This window comes from Sebastes umbrosus, chromosome 10, assembly GCF_015220745.1.
Source record: "Sebastes umbrosus isolate fSebUmb1 chromosome 10, fSebUmb1.pri, whole genome shotgun sequence".
Taxonomy (NCBI): Eukaryota; Metazoa; Chordata; class Actinopteri; order Perciformes; family Sebastidae; genus Sebastes; species Sebastes umbrosus.
Window position 1 is genome coordinate 12,310,454 of NC_051278.1, and position 26,743 is coordinate 12,337,196.

Genomic DNA, 26,743 nt, shown 5'->3' on the forward strand with positions numbered 1-26,743 from the left:
TTGTGTTCTTGAAGTACTTGTGATAAGTTATACTATAGGGCTGAACAATTTTGAAAAAATGATCTGAATGCAATTACTTTGACTGATATTGCATTTGCGATATGATTTGCGTATCAGAGGGAATGATAATCATTATTCTCATTTTCAATGAAAAACATATCAAAATGATTATGGTGTTGATTTTCATGGGTATGTGTACTAAACAAAGATGTTTTCTATAGCCTGTAGAATATGATGTGTAGGCCAGGACATCACTGCAGCACCACAATATTTAATCTAAAATGGTAATTTGTGACACATTTTGCCTTTAACAAATATTACGCCTCCTGCGATTTGAAAACTGCAGTAGACCATATTGTGATTTCGATAAAATTTATATTAATTGTGCAGCCCTAAGTTACACACATGATTTAGCAGAAAACATATTGCTTATGGTTTAAATGATGCAAATCAAACTGATCTTCACTAGGATCTTGTTTTAAAAATGACGTAGTATACATGTTTTTGTATAATTTATGACACATTACTATGACATCAGCTTGCACAGTTTGTTTCCCTTATCAGCACTGGACAAATTTAAAGCAGCACTAAACTCTGGCAATGGACTGCCTGCATGCATATATGTATTTATTTTTTTACTTTTTTATTTATATCTGGATACCACAGCATTTATAGCCTAAGCTAGTCTGCAATGCCCCACCATACAGTAGATGGGCCTTTAAAATACTCAAAACTCAACAAGAAAATACATCAAATGTGAACACAAACAATACAATAACACAAACAACGATACAATGAAATTTCCATTAAACTATTACACAAAGTTAGAAAATACTTGCCTGACAACATGTACCAATGCGTGGCGCTATTTGCCACTTTAATTTTACTTAAAGGTGCAGTGTGAAGGATATGGCTACATCTAGCATTGAAGTGACAGATTGCAACCAATTGTAACCAACAAGGAGAACTACGGTGGCCAACACGAAAATGTGAAAACGTGAAAACGTGAAAACGTGAATGGTCCTATCTAGAGCCAGTGTTTGGTTTGTCCCTTTTGGGCTACTGTAGAAACATGGTGACTGGCTCCGTGAAGAGAACCCACTCCGAATGTAGATATAAACGGCTCATTCTAAGGTAACGAAAACACAACGATTCCTATTTTCAGGCGATTATACACTAAAGAAAACATAGTTATTAATATTATATTCCATTTCTGTAAAATATATCCTCCTAAATGTTACACACTGTTCCTTTAAACAAAAAAATCTATTCCAATTGTGAAACCACAACAACAATCAACGAAGGAGCAATAAGATTGTGGATAATATAAAGAATTATCTTAATACACATTATAATTCACTATGTTAAGACTGGAAATCAAATCAAAGACTGAGACACTAGACCAAAGTAGCTTACTGCATCTTGCACAAATTTAAAATAATGACCAGTGATTTATATTATTTTCTATTGTTAAAATTGGATAAAGACATTTTTGCCTGTATAAACTTGAGATTGACAAGTAACACTGACCAGACCACTTTATTCTCCCTGAAGCCTAATTTACAACAGACAGCATTCATAACACACAAGCAGAGGTTTCATGACGAGACACGATAATTCATGAAGTTTCAACTTCTCCACATTCATGCAGCGTCTTCATGAATGCTGACCCGACTCTTACGCCAACTCTCATTAGCTTTTCATATAACGCTGAAGTTATTTGTGGCATGGATGCGATGCCGTGCCAATTCTCTGGTCAATGCTGTCATAATACGCACGACAGGCGCTTAAAGTTGGTTTGAACATGACTAATATTCACAAACAGTATTTTCCGTCGGGGTTGCGTTGGCATCTCTTGTGTGTGTGCATTTGTGGGCAGGCAGCGGGTATCTCTGCATTCCTAGTGTAAAAATGCTGTTGGACAAACTAGTCTGTGGGTTTGTTTCAAGAAATTGAATGCCCTGGGTTGCGGCGACAAACATTTTGATTGTATGTTCAGCACAAACACCTCACTAACAAAGTGGTTTTGTCTCTTGTGAGCCTGAGGACTGAAGGCTGCAACTCCAGCAGAGATGAAGCACAAAACATGGAAGTAATAGACAGAATGGAAAAAACTAAGAAAAGGTTTGTTACTTCTTTCTTTTGGCGGCAGATGTTCTTGAATTTCCTGTCATAAAAAAGTGCAGCCATGTGTTCAAAATGTGTCTGACATCTAAACACAGCGATGTAGAAAGGGAAGAAAAGCTGTTTAGTTATTTGTTCTGAGCATAAACGTGGGGGTCTCAATATGGCTGCTCACAGAGTTGGAGCATTGTAAATGATTGGTGGTAGTCATTCAGGTTGTGACATCTATTATGGGCCAATGAACACCTTAACACCTCCACAGATAAACTAACCCAAATTATACTTGCTAATCATTCACTCGTAATGTTCTTCCTCCACACTGCAGAGCTTAGCCATTGCTAAGAAGGATGCTAACATTGTCTAACGATCTCAAGTGGAGTTTCTAATTAATAACAAGCATAACTTCTTGCGGAGGGTTTATGTAAGCTTAAGGTGAAATAATCACTCCTCCAGCAGCCGCACTCCTCGTCCACCGAGGGACTTTGAAGTCGGACCAGCGATGGTTGGGAACCCTCCAACATCGCCGCTTGTGCAGCACTCCATTATGCATTAGCAGCAACTGAGATGTGCTCTGTGCCTCACCTGACTCTAACTGGTGGTAATGCTCACTGGCTAAAGTGCCGTCTGCCACATAATTGGATGCAGTGTGAACATATGAACTCTAAATGCATGTAAGCCACAGAAATGACAGGCAGGTGACTTTGATGATCTGCACCGGTGTGCATCACTTTCTCAGATTCTGGGATATAAAACAGCAGCGAGAAGAAACAGGTGCAACGCCGAGTGTAGAAGATATAAACGAGGTAACGGTAATATATGTCTTTTCAAGTCCAATTACTGCGAGAGCCAGAGCCACTGCACATGGTCTTGCTGTAGCTTTTGTCCTCCCCTCCCCCCCACGGGCAGTCCTATGTGTTTATAAGCGAGGTATAATGGTAGCAGGGTGTGTAAGTGCTGCAGGTTATTTTGTATTTGGAGGTGAGGACATGGCAAATCAGACCACTTCACACATGAAAGGCAGTAGTAGGTCCATTTAATTCTCTGTGCCTCTCTTACCCTGGATCTCGCTGTCCTTTTAGGCGGACTCCAGAGGCTAGTTAAAAGGTGTCTGATTCTCACCATGAATCTAATTAGATCTCTGACTGAGGTCTTAACATCTCCTTTGAAAAAAAAAAAGGAAAAAAGAGAAATGCATGGAGGAATAAGGTGCTAAAGCCCCTACCCCTCGCCTCCACTGCACCTTGGCCCGAGTCGTCCCCTGCTCCCTCCTTTTCTGGAGAAAAACAAAGTCCTGCAGGCTAATGAAGTTTGTAATTAAGGAGATTCTGTCAGGCTGAATGAGTAATTAGGACGTGGTCTCTCAGGGGTGTTAATGGTGGTCAGGCGGAGCACAGGCTGCATGTATGGCCAAAGAGAGCACCCTTTCATACCTCACCAGGAAACGACAGGGAAAGAGGAGGGCTTGTTTTTCTCTCTTTTTTTTCTTTTCTCGGATCTGTTTTCTTTCAGAGAGAGGGTACATCTTGTTGTTGGTGCACTTGCTATATTATAACATTTATGTTAAAGGTGCTAAATGTGAGATTGGGAGCATTTCTATTGCCTCTGCGCGACTCTCAACATGGCGACGGCTGAGCCAGTGGCTTTTAGTGGAGCTGCAACAATTAATCTATAACTACTAAATTAATCGGCAACTATTTTGATTATAGATTAATCGGTTTGAGTAATTTTTTAAGAAAAAAAAGTAAAAATTCTCTGATTCCAGCTTCTTAAATGTGAATATTTTCTGGTTTCTTTACTCCTCTATGACAGTAAACTGAATATGTTTGAGTTATGGACAAAACAAGACATTTGAGAACGTCTTCTTGGGCTTTGGGAAACAATGATCGACATTTTTCACAATTTTTTTATATTTTATAGACCAAACAACTAATCAATTAATCGAGAAAATAATCAACAGATTAATCGACAATGAAAATAATTATTAGTTGGAGCCCTAGCTTGTAGCTAACGTTGCTAACAGTGAAAACAACGGCAAACATTGCTGACAGAGCTGACAGTGTTAATCTGGGGGGGGGGGGGGGGGGACGCTACACTTCCACAATGGCGGCATCCCGACTGGCAGCGTTATCATCTGTAACTGCCATATGAGCGCAGTGCAGAGCAGCATCTGTGAGCTAGCCAGTGGGGCATGCTCACATGCACTAAAAGCGAGTGGGCAACCTCGGGGTCTGAAAAGAGAAGCCAACGCTGAAGCGCCTTAAACTTGCATTATTTCTAATAGCCAGCAGGGGGCGACTCCTCTGGTTGCAAAAAGAAGTCTGATAGTATAGAAGTCTATGAGAAAATGACCCTACTTCTCACTTGATTTATTACCTCAGTAAACATTGTAAACATGAGTTTATGGTCTCAATCGCTAGTTTCAAGTCTTCTTCAACACAGCAAGATGTTCATTTAGTAAATTATGGTCAAGCAGGGTATGCTTTAGGGCGTGGGTACCTTGTGATTGACAGGTAACTACCACGGCGTTGTCCGGTCTGGGAGTTGTTCGTGTTTTCGTCTTACAACTTTAACCCTTGCAGTGTGTTTTCAGTTCATAAAAGTTAATTATAACATTTTTGGTCGCCTAACAACGTCTTATCCAGCGTTTGGTTGTAGTTAGCTCCAAAATGCCGAACTAGAGGCTTCAAAACGGCAGTCTACAAAACAATGGATGACGTCACAGTAACTACGTCCACTTCTTATATACAGCCTATGGCTAAAAAACACAACAATGTCAACAAAACACGAAGTAGCTCAGATTACAACACACAGAGTGACTTCATTCTCTGCTCAGGTAGACATTACTCCTTTAGATCTTTACATAGCAAATAGTTGTTTGCTGCTATATTAATGCTCTGGATATCATAAAGAGAATCTTGAAATATCTGCAATGACATTTAAGATCAGAAACAAATGCTAGTAGAACTGCAGGAGATGTCTTTCTTGCTTATTGCTTCCAGATGATCATGTTTACATGTCTATGGGAGACATTACTGCATTTGTTACCCCACTAATTTGCTATAGATTTCTGATGTGTTGTGAAATCAGATATAATTTGAGGGAAATGGCTGCGGGACAGGACCACGCTCTGTTCTCGGTGAAGACATCTCCGTTCTAATTATCACATTTACTTCAGATTGGTTGACTGCGCTGCTGATAAAGAAAGTTCACCTGGCCTCAATTAACTATATTTATCTCAGATTATCCCTCCATGAGATTTCTGCTCTGGCAGAAAGATTAGCGTTATTAAGAGTCGCATACGCAGGATGAATACATTTTCAGACAAAGTGACATCTCTTAAGGATGAGAAATTAAATCAATGAAATGGGAATCAAAAGGAAGAAGCTGCATGTTCTTGGGATTCTCCAGCAGCGCCTATTTTTTTTTATTCTGCTGTAATATCACAGTTTACATCCACTGATATGCTCTTTTCATTTGGACAACAAATTGAAAATTAAATTTGATAATTGTTTAACTCTTATCTAAAGTTATCTAGAATTAAATTTGTTCACCAAAACATGGTAGACATTTACTTAAATTTGCAGTAATCTGGTACATATGAAAACGTACAGTTGACACTAAGATAGAGCACATTATCAGCCCTAAAGTGACACCAAATAACCACACATACATAAAACGTATTTTTGTAGGCCAACCAGGAAGTTAGCACCGCACAGGTTCCCTGGACAAAAAGTCAATGGGATTTTTCCATTGGCTTTTGGATTATTGCAGAAAATAAGCTCTGTGGCACACAAACGTTTATGATACTTACACGTTTTGTTCCCTAAAATAATCTCCACCAATGAACACCACTTTTATGATTTTTGAAGCGTGAATGCAATCGCAATAAGTAAAAAGCTAACGTTAGGCTATAAACAAACTACACCACGATCGCATGAGCGCGAGTATACAAAACGTGGCTGTAAAGGCGCATGAGTTGGCGTGATGACGTTTAGTAGTCCCATTTAGACACTTATCGCCTTTTTTAAGACATATAAACGTTTAAAAATTCACAAGTGGGATATTTACTGAGGTATTTTATATCGTAGAACAAAACGTAAAAATCTCTTCAGCTTGTGTTAACCACAGACCTTATTTCAGGCATCTAACTAAAAACCCATTCAAAAAAACATTGACTTTCTGCAGTGACTGCTAACTCATTTCCAGGTTTTAGGACTCATTCCTGTAGCATTCTATTGATAGGAGCAGATTCGTGTGTTGACAAACTGATGTCTGTCAGATACAGTAGAAAAGAGCCTCTTCAGAGGTGGATCACTGTGATCTCGGGTTAACCTCTACATTCTCTAGAATCATTTACACTGTTTAGACTGGGAAGTGTCCTGCTGCGAGGCACAACACCTGGGCTTTGAACCTGTGACCTCACATCTGAGTGCTCTCGCTGAAGCCCCGGCTGCCTCCCAGTCAGCTGGAGGATCAGCGTGGACAGACAGGCCCAAAACTCTTCATTTCCTGTTTCGCCTGCAACCAACCCTTCCCAAACTACAAAAAAAAAGGAAAAAAAATGCTACCTGTGTTTCAGGTAATATAATCAACATAACCAAGGTATGACCTTTGTGAGTCATGTTTTCACTGCAAATTCACAAACCAGTTGTGTAAGAAAAGTACTAGAAGAAAAATAGAGAACATGGGAGTATTTCAGTGATGTGGTCGTTCCACATATTGTTCTATGTATTTAAACGCAAGTGAGGAGATTTTAAAGCAATATTGTTCTTCCCTTTTATTGCCCCCACAGACACAAGACAGATCCAAGCTGCGGACTCATTACAGGTTAAGTAGAACAGGTGTTTGTCAGCTTCAGGCGGACCTACGTGGATGAGGTCTTTTCATGTTGGCTACTTCCTCACACATTAGTCTTCAGCCAAATTGCTCTGAGTGCCCGGCCCATCCCTCATCGTCCAACCTGACCTCTCTCCCCTCCGCGCTGCAGGCAGGGCTGGAGATAACAAAAAAAAAGCTGAAAAACGGCTCTAGGAATCCTAAATATTAGTGGTTGTAAATCAGCCCCCAGTGGCCTATGAATAGCAATTATCTTTTTCGCACTAATAAATCCCCCCAGTCACAGATAAGATGGTTTCCCTTCCTAACCTGCAGTAAAAACAGCTAAGGATTGAGCAAGCAAAAATAGGAGGGGTGCAGCAAATAAATGAGGGCTCTTTAGCTGTGGATTACACGGAAAATATGTAGTCTTTTGTGCAGTATATCATGTATGAACTGAGAGGGGAAACGGCGCATGATCACAGGACTTTGGGAATTCAGATGATATCAAGAGGCAGGCTCTTATCGGCCTTATCAATACCTGCTAAACATGATTCACTCCAGTGCACTTCCAGCTGGTAGAAATGCTGAGATTTCTTGAAAATGTCACTGGAGAGAGTGGAGGATATTGATCCGATAGGAACACTCTTTGATTTTTATCTACTAACAGGTCAACATGGACGAGGTTTAGCTATTGTGGAGCACCGATTAAACTGACCATCCTTCAACCAGAACCACAAACTAACTTCCCGTCTCCTCTGCTTGGTGTTACCTCTGAGAATAAGTTCACTGTACCTCTGCACCCCACTGGGATTTACAAGGCTTCATGGTCATCATCTATATAGGAGAAAAACACGGCAATCAGCAGCGGTGTGGGGCTTTTTTTCTCCCTCTAAGGTGACTGAACCCTTATTCCATGTAAAGACTTAAGTTAACCTCATTAAGCTCGCTCACACACTAGATACATAATTATCCCTGAGAGGATAGCCAGTGCTAATACAAATTAGGGAAGATAATTAAGCTACTGAGACTGGCCATTGCATCTCCCAGAGCATTGGACCCATAGAACCATTATGGCGAATTAGAGCCTTTGTTTACAGTCACAATAACAGCCTTTTAACCAGTGGCCTTGTCTGTTCAAAGTCCCATATATTTATATATCTGGGTTCAAGTTTACAGCATTTAGCCATATCCGTTTGGGAAAATACCTCGCACAGGTGTTTAAGTTATAACTGCAGAAGAGACATAATGTGAATTCCTCTCTCCCTTTCCGGTGTCAGGCAGGACGACTTCACAACACCCTACCTCTCTGAAAACAAAGCGTCCGTTGGAGAGAAGTGCCTTTGGGCGCTCATAAAAAATAAATCTAAACGACAATTCACCTCCATAGTGTGCAATGCATCTGGTCTTCTCTGTAACAAGGCAGTTTAGTGCCCTGAGAAGTCTTACAGCTACTTCAAAGATGCCTTAAACGCCTCCTTGAGCTAGAGGAAACATTTCTCTCTTTGCCTTTGCAAACAGGAACAATAAATCTGGCTGATTTCTGCATTCCTCTTTAGATCATATGATACCTGAACAGTAAAAACTCAAACCGCTCCAGTCCATGCACAACAAACATACTTGTGCGCTGCTCAGTCTGGTCTCTCTGCAGCGTCACGATTAGATCAGGGCCGGACGTTTTTTGGTGAAAATATGTCAAGAGAAAAAGTTAAGCACACACAGCTGGATGCATTTTAGAGTGCAATTCCCTTTTGTCATAGGAAGAGCACACGCTGTGTCAGGCCTAAATGAAAATGCTGTTGCGTTTGAGTGCACCATAGCAATTGGGAGGGAAATTGTCGCCCAGCTATGCTTTAAAAAAATGCAGCATTACAGCTTGTGATGTTGAAAAAGTTTTTGGCTGTGGACGGAGGAGTGTTTTCTTTTTTCTTTCTTCGCCTTCATGGCGAGGGGAGTGCGAAGGAGAGGAGCACGCTGCTGGTTGTGTGCCAGCTCTGCCTCCTGTGGTTTCACGCATAACAACCTTGCATGTGCACAGCTCTGAGTAAAGCATTGATTTAAGAGGGTACTTCTTCTTTCCACAGCTTTAGCAAAACAAGCCCCTATGTTTGGATAGACCCGGTAAGCAGCTCACTGACCTGAGCAATGGGTCAGATTAAGTTAGACCCCCTCCTCCCCTCACCCCAAACCCTCCTTCCCTCCCTCCCTTCTTCCCTGCCGGCCCAATGCAGAGTGAGGAAAGGGAAAGTGCTCTTCAGGGCAGGCAGGCCTGCCAGCTGGGTCAGGGGAGTCGCTCAGGAAAACAGGAAACTGACAAGAGAGACAAATGATAGGTCTCACCCAAAGGTTGATCATCTATAATTGCTGCAGGAGCAATCTTTAAAATCTTTAAATGATACTTGTGTGATCTTAAAATGGAGCAGTTTTCCTCGAGCACACATGTATATTCTCCATAACTAATGTTCCACTTTGTTCAGAGGTAAATCTGTTACCACGGCAGCCAGACTGGGATGAACCCGGGACATTAACCTATAAAGGAGCTCTTACAGTTTGTCATAAACGCAGCAAAACATCCGTTTTAATCCACAATTAAAAGAAACATTAACTTTGAGTGTGTTTTTCTGCAAAATCACAAAGCAAACATTGTGACATGGCAACACAGATATTATCTATTGACCCCGCTGTGAGACTGTTCACAATAAGTTAGTTACATATTTTCTCCGGACAAGCTGGAGGGAGGATTGTGTGTGTGTGTGGGGAGGTGGTTCAGAGTAGAGAAGCTGCTTTTGGCCTAAGGCAAAGATAAGCGAAGGGGAGTGGAGGTGGCGGTGGCTGTGGTTGTGGAGGGGGGGGGGGGGGGGGGGGGGGGGGGGGGGGGGGGTAGGGTAGGGACACAATGGATTGAGCCAGGCAATCAGTGAGCGATCTGGGGCGGCGTTTAGTGGTGCTGTAAGATCTGCTAAACTAGCCCTAATTTCCCCTGTTGTAGGAGATGTGTGAGTTGAGGTGGAAAGGGGCAGGAGGAGGGGAGGCCTTTGGTCTGTCAGAGTGGAGTTAATCTGAACCTGGGGCAGCACGTTCACTTTTGATGGAGGCCAGAGATAGGACGCCGATGCGGAGGAGGAGGAGGGCTGGGAGGATGAAAGATCACCCACACCTGCGAGGGGCTGCCGAAAGTTACAACTCACTCAAAGAGGCCTTTCTACTGCTGCTCCATTTGTCAAGGATGATGGGGGCAATAGCGGCGAGAGCTTCACACTATTTCTGTTTTCACTGGTGGCTCATCACATGCACTCACGGCCACGGGATACAGATTACATTGATTTGTCTTTTCACCAGTAAATCTTTTCCAAATGCCTATAAATTGCGTTTTTTTTCTTCATATATGGCTGTCTGTAAAGCAGCTGTGAATTTAGCACGCCGGCCCTTATCTCTTTAATTACATTATCGCAACAAAAAAAATGTAACACACCGGACAAAAAGCTAAGCAAATATAATTTTTTCTCCACCACTCCATATTTGATTCTCCGTGGCCCCTTTTTGGTTTTCAAGAGGTGTCTGTGTACAAAATCCCCCATAATCCTCTTGGAGAGAAATATGAAGCACCACCCCTTGAGGTCTACACTCTTTGGCCCTGCGTCTTCCTTTCATGCACTATAAGATTCATCTGTGCCATCAAGAGCTTTTTGTTGAACTTATAAAGCCAGAATGATTACAGCGCCATAAAACACCGAAATCCAGAGCGGTCAGCTCCGTCTCCACAAACCACCACATCATAAACAATAATCAAAAACAACAATTTACTGCTGCGAGGATTTCATCAGCTTCGAAATGAGGATGAAGATGTTGTCTGAATGTGACAAAGTTAGAAAGACTAATTTATTAGGACATTTTGGTGGTGTTAGCAATAGGGCTGCACGATTATAGCCAAAATGTTAATCACGATTATTTTTGATCAATATTGATATCACAGTTATTCATTGATTTAAGCAACAAAATATTTTTATTACACTTTCACATTAAAATGAACAGAGCACTGCTTTCACTTCCATGCTGTGCTACATTCCTGCTAATGTACAAATTAAGGCTGCACCGTGTTGGCAAAAACTGGCATTGCAATATTTAGTTTTCTGCTATATATATTGCAATATAAAAGAAATACAGGAATATTCACCCTACCTTTTTGTTAGCTAAAGTTAAATGCTTCAATCTGGTGCACTACGAGAGCAAAATTAGCAACATTAAGAGTTAGATAAACAATTTTATGCTCTCAATTTAATCATAAACACATTGGTTGTATAGATAATATCCAAAAGTGAAGCCAAAACTTCTCGATCATCAGCTGTTGACTGTCTGTTTGTTTAGGAAGCGCTTGATTTGATATGCAGCAGAGTTGTCTATGAACAGAACGCGCATTTTAAACATCAATATCGCGGTCGATCATGTTCATTTAATTGTGGGGAGCCAAAATCGTGATTGCGATCAAAATTAGATTAATTGTGCATCCTTAGTTGCTAATGATAATAATTCTCATATGGTTCTGTGTAACAAACTATCTGACGGGTCAGGTCACCGGTACCTGCAGTAATGGGTTTGATTTTTGGCTGGATTTAACAGTTTAATTTCCAGCTGTAAATGTTTTGATTTAACAATGTCATAGCTACGCGTATCGATTTGTGGCACTACTCTACACGGCTAAAAAAAACAAATTAACTAATTAATCAAAACTCAGATTTTCTGGAAAAACAGGACAGGATTCGGGAGATGGGACAACTGCTCGTAATTCGGGACTGTCTCGAATTTTTCGCGACGTCTGGTCACCGTAGTTTTACGGCCTCTGACTTTACTGTTTCTGATTGAGTCTCACCGCTCTCATCAGCTTCGTTTCCAGAAGTAGGCAGCTGTTTTAAGCAGAAAAGGACAGTCGATCATGTTCATTTAATTGTGGGGAACCAAAATTGTGATTTGCGATTAATATTTGATTAATTGTGCAGCCCTTATTAGCATGGCTGTTCTTTATCAAAGTCAGTAACTAGCCAGTTTGCAGATGCATTATGGGTCGGTCATGCTGTATGTGGCTGCAAATGCAGGTTCTCAATAAAGACGGGAGGAGAGCATTAATCCCCCTCTGTCTGTTTCATCTGGCCTTTTTTGCTCTTTGCCAGGGTAATGCTCCCGCCACAGCTGGCAGCTCAGACTGCGCCGGGAGCACAGCACATCTGGATCAGAGACTGAGGGAGGGATAGTATATGTGAGTGTGTGTGTATGTTACGTATATAGACGGGGAGCTTGTGTACGTGTGTGTGTGTGTTGGACAGGTGGGCAGTGCTACATGTATGGGCATATCCTCTGAACTATGAAGAAAATGCCCTTTGTGTCCCAACATGACGGGGTGAATTCCCAGGGAGAGGTAACCGCTCATAAACAAAAACATATGGTGCAGCGAAGAATCATAAAGAGTTTTGTTTCCGCTGCCCCAGAGTCACACCGAGACTTCAGTATCAACAAAGCGTGAGTTTGAGTCTGTGAGACAGCAAATCTGTATGTTATTATCCAGACAAGGGGAATAAGTAGAGAACAAGGCAATCTCCCAGTTGGGAATGAAACTAATTGTGTTCTACATGCGTATATTTTAAAATGAGTCATGTTAATCGTGCTAACATATTGAGATGTTTTACAATTGCTTGCTTTGACATTCCTGCTAGACATATTAACGTTCAGGATCTGTGACGCTGCAAATCGCTCCCTCTCCTTGAACTCATATGTGGAATATTTTTGCGGAGTGTGGTTTGGATTTTCATGCTTTTGAATTTCACTTCGAATCAATTTCCATATGTCCGTCTGTGCTTTGTAAGAATCTGAGGGTGATGTGTATTTGTGGTGAGCGGTACCAGAAATTCAAGTTCTTTCTCTCAGCTATTCTAATGAGACTCTGATCAAATATAGACAGGAGAATTGCTCGTTGCCGTATATAAACAAAGCGAAATCATTGTGTTTGACAAGTGAACTAAAGGAGGCCTGTATGTGCACATCGCTGGTGTTAGCGGCAGCTTGTTGAATAAATGCGAGAGAAAATGTAGGACAATTCCTGGCGAAGCTAACAGGTCAGAGACTATCCACCTTATAATGGCAGAGTGTTGTGAAAAGCAAGTGAACCAGCATCACATTTCACACTCTGGGCCAATTAAGATTGCTTTAAAGAACGCCAAGAGCATCTGAACACGAGCAAAGGTTAGAGATGGATCTGTCTCAGCCCTTAACACTAGAACCGTGGAAGTATGGGCGCTCATCGACCTGCAGTTTAGCAGCATGTGGCCAACAGCAGTCATGCACAAGAGAGTCTTGCAGTGAAAAATAATGGTCACATCTTTACACCCTGTAGTCCTCTACACCTGCAAGGTTTAGTTACAAACTGGATGAAGTCTTAGCAAGAAACAACATCCAAAAGAGCCGACTGAATCACCTGTAAGAGCTCATCATTTCTTTCCTCAATGTTTTTAAGAGAGGCACCATTTCATAGCGATTGTGAACGGCTAACTGGTGATGCTGGGTGTGAGAAAGTGTTGCTGGGATATTTCGCCACATGGAGGGCAGACCAATTGTGTGTACAGCAGCGTCTCTGCAGGGATTAGTGGTGCCATTAAGTGGCGATGAGTTGCGGTGGGGGGGCCACATCCCCTGCTCCCTCATTAAATCGCCGGCAGCTGCCCTTTATCACAGCTCCGCTCCGCCGCCGTACTGTACCATCAGCACCCCCTCAGCACCCACGGTGCCAGTCTGGGACCCTTGACCTCCATGAAATCTCTTTTGGTAGCTTTCAGAAACTTTAATTGCAGGCTATTGTGAGGCTCGCACTGATTATGTGTCTTATGGTTTGCATGCATATTCACCGTTTGGTGTATTTCTTAACATAAAAAAATTCTGCATGTTTTGATCACAAAGCAGCAGATGTGGTGAGGAGAGGGATTATTAAAACTGAGAAAACTGAGATGTAGATGGTGCAAAAGCAGTTGAATATCAGTAAAATGGTTTAACTATTTTCTACACAATAGGGATAGGACAATATAGGATGTTAGCGCAGATCACGATAAAAAACACTCACAATAAGTTGATCGAGGTGAATTTCTGTTATTGGGATAATCGTGAATATCGCACATGAGTGACTTGAAAAAGATGTCTAGCTCGTTATCATGGAAGAGAAGTGAAAAACAGAGCCTGATTTAAAAAAAATACAGGAATTATCATGTAAGAAAAAACACACTCTCACACTATTTCTTTTTAATCTATCCTTTATTTATGCAGGTGGACCTTATGATTTATGATTGTGTGTTTTTCACTAAAAAGGATTAAAAAAAGATTTGGGCTATCAAAGTTAACGCGATAATAACACATTAATGCAAATTACGCCACTAATTTCTTTAACGCAACTTGCAATTTTTAGGTTGTAGAGGTCTCAGGTAGAGGGAAGATCCTGATATCATATGAAACTAGAAAACCAAAGGAATCCATTGGTACCAACCATGTCATACTAGCTTGTTGTGAAGCAGACTAAATAACGCTCAAACTTGCGCTAAATTCTGGCGAATAAAAACCGGCATGGCCATTTTCAAAGGGGTCCCTTGACCTTTGACCTCAAGATATGTAAATTAAATTGGGTTCTATGGGTACCCACAAGTCTCCCCTTTACAGACATGCCCACTTTATGATAATCACATGCAGTTTGGGACAAGTCATAGTCAAGTCAGCACACTGACACACTGACAGCTGTTGTTGTCTGTTGGGCTGCAGTTTGCCATGTTATGATTTGAGAATAGATAAAAAACGATTAATTGCAATTCACTATGAACAATCATATGATTAATCACGATTAAATATTTTAATTGATTGACAGCCCTAAAAAAGATACGTCCTATCTTTGATGCAATACAAATATTTGTTTCTAATTAAAAGGTAAGGTTAAGTATGTTTTGGTGCCATTTTAACATATTTTGATGATTGTCAGGATAATATCGTGAATTGCAATTATTTTGGCCAGGATAATCATGACATGAAATTTTCCCAATCTTCCCATGCCTACTACACATAATATATTTGTAACTACTGTACAATGTCTGCAATTTTGTTATTCTCTATTTTTCTGTTACACATAATGTATTTAGTCTGGGATGTTACCTAGCGGTGGACGGTGTCCAACCACTCAGCAGGTGATGTGTGAACACGGAAACTAGGATTGATTTGTTCTGTTCACGCAACGACACGACAACGATCATCACAGCGAAAACGTCTCCAAGAACAGCCTTTTCTCTCAGAGACGCGGCGCTCTCGTAGCTCTTTAATCCATTACAAAAATTAATCCACCGACTTCTGTTTTAAGTGTGGATGAAAAAACAAAGGAGTGTGTGCTCCTGCATGTACAACAGTATATTGCAAAGATATCAAAAGGGATCCATAAATATTCCTGGGATCTAAACAGCGTTTGAACAGAGGAGAGAGAGAGGTGTGTTAAAACACCACCCAGAATGCCGTGCCTCGGGCTGCGGCCGCGGGGCAGAGATGGGTCCTTGTGTAGACAGAGGGGGGAAATAGTAGGTGGGACAGGCAGTAATGACAAGCTAACAAAAAAACGCCTACTTTTGTGAAGTTTCTCATTTCCTTAAGGCATAATTCATTACTGGAATATATTTTAGAAATATTTTGGACAAGGTACTATACCCTCTGAACCTGGAGGATCTTTCTTTACACAACATTTCCACTGTAATCCTTAATAAGTACCGTAATAAAGAGACAAGCGGTGCGGTGAGTCCGAGGCAGTTTAGTTTCAGTAGTTACAGCAGCCCTGCCCCAGCCTCGGCCCCCGAGGCGACGGAGCCGAGGTGAGGTCTCAGAAACACAATCATACACACATGGATTTGGGGAAATTAGAGTTTCACGTAAATGTAAGCATTTACAGGTGGTAAATATCCTGTTGGATTTCACGAATGTAAAAGCTTAAGCATTACACCCACAGGCTGCGGGGCAGAGGAGACCAGCACACACACACACACACACACACACACACACACAGAAGTGATTTAGTTTTCAATGTTATGTATATTGTTTTCACACCTTTAGTTGGATAATCTACTACATCTTGAAACAAACACAATTTCACTGATACGCCATGTGAAAAATACAAACTGTAATGTGCAATCTACGGCAATCCCCAGCTCAACTGGTGGATAAATAACTGAAATCTCTAACCTATGTCAATCTCTGATATCTACACCGTGGAATATGAGTCTAATTTCAAGGTAATTAAGATGATCTCTTTCCTATTTATTTTTTCAATTTACGTGCCTTTTCAGTAACATCCTTTTCCATACATCACCCCTGGAAATAGTTAAATCAAATTTGCATCCTGTGAATTGGGTATATCACAAACCTGATTGCATCTGCAAATCCACCTATTTTCTGGGGTTTGACTTTAGTCATGCTTTGTGTGATTACATGGCCGAGGACGGCGACGACGTTCGAGACAACAGAATTACATCGATATTGGCGGAAGTAATCGCTCATTCACAGTGTTAAAGTTTCTACTGCTGCTGCCTGAATTTTACCACTTTTTCCATTGTAGTGGAACAGAGATTGTAAAGACGATTGCAGCCCCTCCAATTTGTTATTGAGTGCGTTGCCATTACCTGGAGAGTCGTTGTAGTTAAAAGAGAATAACAGCCATAATGGAGATCTCTATCCAAGGTTACATATCTGATCGAGGGGCTTTAAAGATCAAACAGTCAGTCAAACATTTGGCATTCCTCACGGAGTTTCTTTTGATGTTGTGGTACGCCTCTCTTCAAAGGTGGTTGTCTTCATACCACCATGAAGATGTAAACATTATTACTGTTAATCCATTTGGTCGTATTCTGTTTGCTCTCGGGGCTAAGAAGGCCATATTCATTTTATGCAGAGTAGCCCAAAGAAAGGCTCAGATCAGGGAGCATTCGTAGCATTGTTTAAAAAGTGAAAATGTGTAGGAATCACAAGGTGTAGCTGCATAGCGAAATGCCATTCGCTCCACTGGAGCTTTTATAGGGAGCAGTTCCACACCATAAAATAATATTTTTTATTAATTCACTTGCAATACAGTTCAGTCTTCCAATAAAAAGCTGTCTGTTCCAGTTTGACAAAAAAGACAATTTCTTATGTTAGATTTTTGCCATTTTTTTTTACACAAATGGCAGGTTATTATCACAATAGCATTTTAAAAACCTACTTTTAAAATAAGTAATTTTTAGGGCTGTCAAAGTTAACGCAATAGTAATGCATTAATGCAAATTTATTTTGAAGCCACTAATTTCTTTAACGCATCAACGCAACTTGCGATTTTTAGGGTGTAGCGGACTCAGTTTTAAAGCTTGAGTAAAGATACCGGTATCATATGAAACTAGAAAACCTAAAGGATCCATTGGTACATGCTAGCTTGTCGTAAAGAAGGTTAAATAATGCTCCAAACTTACGCTACATTTTGGCGAGAAAAAATAGTATAGCCATTTTCAAAGGGGTCCCTTGACCTCTGACCTCAAGATATGTGAATGAAAATGGGTTCTACTGGCACCCACGAGTCTCCCCTTTACAGACATGCACACTTTATGATCATCACAAGCAGTTTGGGGCAAGTCATAGTCAAGTCAGCACACTGACACACTGACAGCTGTTGTTGCCTGTTGGGCTGCAGTTTACAATGTTATGATCTGAGCATATTTTATATGCCAAATGCAGTACCTGTGAGGGTTTCTGGACAACATTTGTCATTGTTTTGTGTTGTTAATTGATTTCAAATAATAAATAGATACATATTTTTGCATAAAGCAAATTTGCCCCCTCTCATGTTGATAAGAGTATTAAATACTTGACAAATCTCCCTTTACGGTACATTCTGAACAGATAAAAAAGGTGCAATTAATTTGCCATTAACTATGGACAAGCATGCGATTAATCACGATTACATTTTTTAATCGATTGACAGCCCTAATTTGAACATATCATGATAACGTTATAATTTACCTTCGCTCAATACTAATTTCCATAATGTAAATCAATAGAACCTAAATTAACGTTAGCAGTTAGCTCCGTTATTTAACCAAGCAGGACTGTGCCAGCGACTACAACGCATTAATGTTGATCTCCTGATCACATCCCTAAAGATAATTCCTCATTTCAACTTCATGAATCCACAGTGGGATATTTGGTGGCCACAGAGTAACTTTTTGGTTAATGTGGAACCCTGATAAAGAATTTTTTTACTGACAAATAGCAGGTTATTATTCCAATAGCATCTTAAAGTCTTATGTTACCCACTTTTAAAATAAGTAATTTGTGGGACTTATTTTGCACAACTGTAATTAAATTAAAAAAAAATTGGCAATGGTTAGCATTTTGACAGAAATAGGTCTTATCTTTGACTTGGCTTGCATCACCTTGATTCTGTTCAGATGGAAGCCGCTATTATCTGGCAAATTATGTCTGAAATGTCGAGAATATTAATGATGACTGTAACGCATGCCCAATCACTTCCCTGGAAAAATTATAGAGGATTATTTCTGAAAGGCAGAAAAACATGCCGCTTATTAAATAATTTCTCCCCCCCCCTTCTTCATGCTTTTCATGGGTGGTCAACAGTAATCAGTTTACCGTCTGGCTCTTTCAGGGTGTTAAGACATCCACTTTTCATTTGCACAAACAGTATGATAGTTTCAAGCACCCATTTAAATTAATCCCCCTTAAAGTTTTGTGCAGTCCCTCTAGAAAAAAACAAACCACCCACTTTTAATCTGAAACCTATGGTGTGTTTTTTTTGTGAAAAAGGATTTGCCCATAATTCTCATTGCCTGCATCCCTTCCCCTCACTTACAGAAAACACATCTGCACCCTTTTTGTGCACACACACATGCACACACGCTGACGCACACAAACACACACTGTATAATTTATAAAGCCTAAGCTCTTTCAATACTCCAAAATGCCAGATAAACTTTTCTCATTTGCTCCTAATTTGGTCACGCAAGATAATGCCAACATCTGAAGGCTTTTTAAACTGCTTTTTAAAATGCATTCCTGAAAGGAGCTGGCACTGGCACCTCTGCACCTTGTCAGCTCCAATAATTATTTCCAATCCGGAGCTAGCCCTTAATGTGCTGATTAATCCAGCCCTCTCCTTGCTGTGAGATGCATTCAGCTCCATTAATTTTTCAAAAAGGCCTCACTCTCTTTTGCTGGGAGCCCTGCAGATGTCAGGGCTGTGGCAGAGAAAGCCATTAGAAGTTAACACCTCCCACTCCCCAGAGACTGGCATGGACTTCCCCCTCCCTCATTCTAATGCCAAGCAGCCGCATTAAGGACGTCAGCTGCCAGGCCTGGCATTCCCTGAACTTGGACATCACCATCTAAGCACCATCCCCCCAAAAAGAAAACAGCCCTAATAAGAGTGGTTTCAAGAAACCGACATAATGAGAAACAAGGCTCAGTCTCTCACAAGCAGCGTTAACATCTTCGCTTTGGGAACATTTAGGATTCGTGGAGATCTCATGTCGTGTGTCACTGTTCTTATCCAAACTCTCGGCTCAGAGATTCCCAGCCAGGTTTCAGATCAGCCTCTGTGAAAACGTCCTTTAGAACAACTCGCTCACCACTGTGTTCGAATTCAAAGCGATTTGAAATCTGCGCTCCAACCTCCTCTCACTCCAGAGCTTTGTGCGGCTCCCCCCTTATGCAGACTGGTTACAAGCTGTCTCAATTGAGGAAATCCCCCCCTTCAACCAGCTTTTATCTGCCGATAGGTAGGTGAATGGTGGAAATTAGGATTCCTGGAGAGACTTGGGACGGAGAGAATAGAAACAAAGACTTCCCCATGTCGGGAACCGATGTCTCTTTTTCCACTGCTTTTCCCTTTCATCCCAAGGGCTCCTGTCAGACAGAGGGAAGGAGAACGAGAGCACATATAATACCTTTTAAGAGGCTGCCAGTTCTCTCCCATGCGATAAGCTCTGCTCAAATCACAATGGAGTTTCAGGACCCTGCAGTCACCCCACTGTAGGCCTGAGAACACACTCCAGCATACACATCAACACCGATATGCAAGCCGCATTGAAATATAGCACTGTAGCTAATTAGACATACAATGTTGGCTCCAACTTGCACTAAAAGCTAGCTTTTATGGTCATCATGTCTTCCAAATCATCTTTACGGTCTGATTGTAGTGTAAAGACACATTTTTCCAACATTCAGCAAGAAGGCCTTTACACACCAGGGGCGTGAGGAATAAAGGACACGAAAATGATAAATACTCTCCAGCGAATAGTATATGTCTCGGGCTTTTATTGTGAAAGGTAAGAATGGAAAGAGTGGATCTGGTATGTGCTGCCTTTCTCAAGGTTGTAAGGAGTAGTAAAGTTTGCCTACGGAGCCTCCGTGCTGTTGAGCAACTAATCCGGTTCCGCACAACATGATTGGTTGATGCTTTTTTTCGCGTTGAGAAAGCTCAGAAAATCAACCTTGTTATGTAAAAAAATGCTTTTTTGCCACGTGATATTCGCGTTCTGTTTTAACATACAGGGACCAAGCGAACTCTGGCAAATCGAGCGCGAAAAATTGTTCAGATATACTACAAGCGATGTCACTCTCCGTTACATAGAGAGCGCAATATCGATTAGCTGTCAGTTGCTGTCAGCGTCGATTTTGACCTGTGAAAATAGGTTGGAGGTGTGCGAAACTTAAATACAGCCAGGGCGAGTGTTTTTTCAAACAAGCGACATATCGCTTTGCCTGTTCGCTGTTGCACGGAATCTTCATTGGTAAGAACTGAAACAATCTGATGTTCAATCGCTCGTTCGCATCACGTCCAGTGAAGAAGAGCTGTGAAAGTATTCATGACAAAAACAGTAGTTCGAAAAAATATATTGACGTGCAAATGAATCACTTGAAATAAACGCTGCCGCTATGTAACGGCCTTTAGTGGGAAAATTATCCATCTACACCACAATGCTTAGGTTGCCAGTATGGAAGTGTATAACTCCACTCAACAGTGGAGATACTATGTATACAGTATTCTGTATACAATCCCCACCGCAAAGTATTCAGAAATCTGTATAAACAGAGGCAGTGTCAAAATCCCAGCCCTTTTGAATGTTAATGAAACGGAGGTGTTAGGATGTCAGAAATCTGTCCAATAATGATAACAGTACAACTCCTGTTTACACTGAGCACGCTTCAGCTCCCAAAACCCAAAGTGCAGCCTCATTTACGTGCTAATGTGGGGAGGCAGATAAAGGACGGAGGAGCGATCACATGCCCTGTCAGAGAGTCACCCTTTGAACCATCCCTCATGCTGGTGAAGAGGGGGGAAATTAAAGAGCCTCAGCGGGTTTACCACCTTTCAAACACAACTCACACTCCACTCAAGTCCTCACATTTGTGACAGAGAGAAAAATAACCTGCTGTAATACACACATACACAAACATACACACACACACACAAGCTTTCAAGGCAAGAGTTCACCGTTGTGTTTGTGTACGGGAGATTTTCTTTGACAATTAATCCAAATGATTGTTTGGACGGAACAGAATTAGGTTGAGGTTGATGTAATGTACATGACAGCGCCAAACACAGCTATACTTTGTATGAGGTGTTAAGTATACACAACTATATTAAATGCGTTTTTGGTGTCATATAGGCAGAGTGCTCCCAGATTGTTGGACAGTTTGACTCTTTCTAGCTAGTTAATTTAACTTTCTGCTTACCTAAAAGTGACTGCAATGACCGTTTACACAAGAACAATCGTAAAACACAGATAAGGTAATGTTCAGGAGCAGACCAGCATCGAGTCGCATTTGCTTAAAGCTACCCTAATAAATATTTTTATATTGACAACGGGTCAAAGGACTAGATGTAATGTGAAAGGTGTCACTTATAGTCAACTTGTCTCTGCAGTTCCTCTCAGCTCTATGGAGCGCTTTAGCGTCTTTATCTCATATTTTTGGTTTTACGTATGGTTACCAGATGGAATTTGGGACACGGGAGGTGGGCGTGGTCACGGTCACATGACCATGGTGGGCATGGCCTCCAGGACATTACATTCAGTGTCCACGAACAGTAGTAATAATAATGATAGTATGCATTCCTGCAGACTTTGCAAAACGCTTTGAGCTTTGAGAGTAAATATGAGACTTCCATTTATCAGGTGCCAGAAACACAGCTCCACATAAATACTAATGTTGCTCTGTGTCTGCTGAAAATACACATGTAAATAAACAACTGTTCGCTAACACGTTTGCAACTTAAAAGGTGTTTACTCCTTGTTGCATTGCCCCCAAGTGGTCAAAAAAATTATATTTCAGGTCATTGTGGACATACTGCTGATTTATCTCCTTTTTTTTTTTGTACTTTCCAAACATATTATTACCTTGTTTTATTTTCCTGTCACAAGGCAAGTGGTGTGAAATTGTATTGTACATACTGTATTAAAGAAGTGAGAAATTTCATCAAGAGTGGATCCCGTAAAAGGTTTCCAAAACTGTCCACCACAGAGAACAATACAATTAACAAAGAGGAGGAAACAACGTGCACACTCCCAAGACTTTCTTAGTTGTGGTGCTGTAAGTGATGTAGCCTCCGAAATTAAAGATTTACTGCAGCGCACACATAATTGTAGACTATTCTAGTTTCAATGTTTCATCTTCTGACCTCCATGATGACGTGTCTTGTCCTGAGGCCAGATGAGGTGAGAGATGAAACATTAACAATGTAATACCAAATTGTTTTGACCATTACAGGAAAGAACTGTGAATTAAACACTTTGTGACGCTGTCTGGACTGTTCCAGTTGAGTAAACCCCACCCATCTGGTGCTCTCAGATGGTTAAAACAAATGAACTACTCGCACACTTTATGACCCTGATCTGTTTGGGGTTAAAATGAGGTAACGGAGGACTGATGGTGCATGTGCGTGATCCCAGCTGCACTGCCTTTTGGAGGAGTGTCTCTCTCTCGGAGCAGGAAGTGAATTCACAAAATTGTCATGTAGCGTTTAGGTGCGCTGAAGTCTTGAACAAATAGGCCTGGATGTTCTCCATCACCCTGCGCCCCGGCCCTCCCGCCTCAGCCATCCTGCTAATGAGAGCAGCCAGCTCGGCCACATTAGTGGTGGCGCATTAACTGTTCCCACATGCTGCTGAAATCTAAAATAATGCACCTGTAATTTTTCCTCCGTTTGTTAATATTTTACATGCGGGTTTAAAGTCGGCGTTACTGAGTCTAAAAGGTTGCCGAGGGCTTGCGGTCACAGTTTGATACTTCTGTTCAGTTCTCATTCACACCTGCTTACAGTTTTACAGACACTGACTGCTCTAACTTAAAGGTGGTTGTGTAATGTGTTCACATAACTCATAATAACACCCACATAAAAGCACACAGTCCGGCTCAGAGGTCGTTTCATGGGGTAATAATTTTCCATCTGTCTGATTTTGTTCATGTAAAATGAAAACTTTAAATATATGACTGAACATGTCTGTTACAGTCAAAGCATTTTATTTTCATCCATGTTTGCTGTGATTGGCATTATGTGGTTTTGGTAACATGAGAGGCGTTTTCAGACCGGAGGAACTAGTTCTAAGAGCTTAGTTTTTATTGTGTCCCACAGGAACTAGGAACGATCGTAGTTCTTAGAACGCCGTTTTGAGGGATTTTTTTAGCTTCTTTTTTTAAGGTAGATACTTTCCCAGCACAAGAGGAACCGTGATGGTTCACTGCCCCTCCGCATGGGATACCCCTCTTGTGTTACGTTTGGACGGACCAGGGACGGCGTGTCAATATACGCTCATTACATGCATAGTGTCCTTTCAAAATAAAGTTCCATTTTCACAGCAAGTTAGGTTTAGGCCACACAACCACTTAGTTAGGTTTAGGAAACGGTCGTGGATGACGTTAACTTCACTGACTAACGACTGATACTAACAAGTCACGTGGCTAAAGACTGATGTGACAAAATAGGTCAATTTTACTTTTAGTTCGGGACACGAACATCGGTCTCCTGGTTGAAAGTCTTGTGTTTGTTTGACCCATCCACAACACCTCCCGCCCACCCTTAGCGGACTCTCATGCTATTAATACTACGCCATTTGCTACGATCGTCGAATAATGCCGCGGGAGGGTTTACATTGGAAGTTAGTTGAAAGCCCGGTTCGTCACATACTGCTGCTAAAGGGCGCCTCCGTGCGTCGGTTTACGATACTGAGGGGCACTTACCAGCGGCGGTATTTGACGAGTTGGGAGTGAGAACGGGTTGGACTGGTCAAACATATGAGCAAAGGCAGCACCGGCAACCACCTTTTCTAATGTAACTAAATGGAAGAAAACATTGACAAATGGGCCGACAGTGAAGTCCAGAAGTTAACTTGTTCATGAGCACACAACCACTGAGCCAAAGAACGTGAGAGCCACAGCTCAGCGCGCTAAACCAGTAGCACAAAGGCTAACCCAGTACCACAAAGCACACCCACTGAGCCGCAGAACGATAGCAGATTCATACTTTCATGACGGCTGTTTTGCTTGAGTTTATATGTGGCATGCAACAGAGTTGTTTATTTATTCTTATATTACTTAATAGAAAGAGAGTTTGTGAAACGTAGCAAACTAGGCGCCTTACCGATCTCCCAGCTGGAGATGTGTGCGTGCGGCGCTGGCCGGCTAACGTCACTTAAGCCTTCCTATTGGCGGTGCGAATGCAAACAGAAAAAAAGCCCTGTTTGGTCTGAAAACACCTATGGTGACTTTCCTGACTCAAGAGGAAACTGCCCACACCGTAAGATGAAGGTCTGATTTGTAAGATATTAGTTCCTTTTCCTGTAATTCCTGGAAAAGGATCCGTCTCTTAAGAGGCATAAATGTTGAATACAATTTCAGTGTAATTATTCAGGGGAGATTTGGAACAGTGGGACATTTAGGCCTTTATCCCATGTATTATGCGGGGAATTAACAGCTAGAGAGCTATCTGCATTTGGCAAGGGGAGCTAAGTAAATATCCCAAATGGATGAACCAGGCAACCTAAAATCTCACTAAATGCAATCATTAAACTTCCCTGTATTCTCATTAACTTTTGGGAGCTGTGTTATCGCTCAGGTTCAATGTTAGTAATGTACACATGTAGTAATCCAGTATACGCTGTACTGTTATGATGTAAAAAAGCAAAGGTACTATGACTTTGCTGTTCCTTTTTCTGACTTTTATTTGGAGATATTTCGGCGGTGACAAAAAAAAATGAACCCCCAATGGCCGGAGTTCAGAGAGGGGGCAAGCCAGATTGCAAAAGAATTGCTTTGAGTGGTGGATCGGCATTGCAGGAATTTTTTAATTTCCTGTTACTCAATAATTCTGCTCTAGTTAGGTCCTTGGACAACATCCTGCACTGTACCTTGTCTGATCAGCTCAATCCATTGGACAGATGCAGGGGAAACATGCTTTAATCCGTTATCATTGGTCCACGACATGGTGGCCCAGTGTGACCGGCCTGGCAGGTAGCAGAGACTGGGTGTAGTTATTTGGGAGGAGGTCGGACAATGTTGTGCGGCTCAGTGATGTCACACACTGGGGACACACCTCAACTCCCCCCCCCCCCCCCTCTCACCCGCCGCACAAGTGATTATTTTATCCTCCAGGCTTTTTATGAGCTCATGGTGATAAACGGGAACAATTCTGCTGTCTTTTACTGGGGAAATAAAGAAAACAGTCAGATGAGAAGCAGAACGAAGTGAGCAGTAAGTGCTTTACAGTGGGGGCGTTGACTTCCAGGCCTCCGGGGCTGTGGAGCTGGTTTTCTGGTGAGGATCTTCTCCTCCTTAACCTCCACCCCGCCTCTCTCCCCACGGCGCGTTCGTCATGGCTGCTCAGGGTCAAATAAATCACCTGCCATCGCAGGTGCTGACCTGTTGTTTATTAGTAAATGTCTAAAGGACAAGCTTTGAGAGGGGGAGGAGCTGGAGAGAGGTAGTCAAGGGGTTAAAGCACTAGTCGTAGGTCTTAAGGTTGATTTAGCAGCCCCTCTGGGAGGCTGCTGTACTACCCTGAAGAAATGAATGCCAATAAAGCCTGCAGTGACTGATGTTTGAGAACGTCTTAATTGTCTTGTTAAAAAGAAAGACTATGGTATGCAGGAAGAAAATGTGCTCTTGGTGCTGAGATGTAAGGTGTTAGGAAGACATTACGGCTGAAAAATGCTGCTGTCAAACTACTTTTGTACTTGACCACAACGGCAGAATAAATCCAATGTTCTTGTGCAGTCATATTTTAACTTTAATTGAACATATGGACGGCATTGAGAAATCTCTCCTTCTAGGGTTTATGATCGCTTATAAAACCCAGAACATAAACTCAAACTTTTATTAAAAAAAAACTTAAAGAATTGACAGGAGATACCTGGTTTTCATTTTGTATGAGAAACTATTCCACAGTATTTAATCATATGTCACGTGTTTAAATGGTGGAGGATTATAAAGGGATTATTATATTATGAGAACGCTGACTGTCAGAAATGACAGACACAAAATTACTTCCATCATTGCTTCATAACTGAAACAATAATAGTAGAACCTTTGAGACAACCAGGACTGACAGCCGAGCCCGATCTTCTGCTATCTAATAAATTACACTATTGTCTCCTCACTCTTGACTTAGCCTCCTGAAGCATGTGAGCTTGAAAGAGACCAAAGCACTGGAGGCCTTAGCATAACACTCGCGCTGCCACCATCCAACAATGACAGGCACCTTCCACCAAAG

General features: G+C 41.5%; 1 long non-coding RNA gene across 4 annotated transcripts in view; it reads right to left on the minus strand.

Annotated features, from left to right (window-relative positions):
• Window positions 1–26,743, minus strand: part of LOC119495781 — a 100,529-nt gene that overhangs the window by 5,294 nt on the left and 68,492 nt on the right. Inside the window, exon 5 of one of the 4 annotated variants that reach the window (XR_005208561.1) lies at window positions 6,884–7,117. The exons of 1 other annotated variant lie outside the window; for it this stretch is intronic. This is a non-coding gene — a long non-coding RNA (uncharacterized LOC119495781). 2 more of the 4 variants (XR_005208565.1, XR_005208564.1) reach the window with 2 other exon arrangements.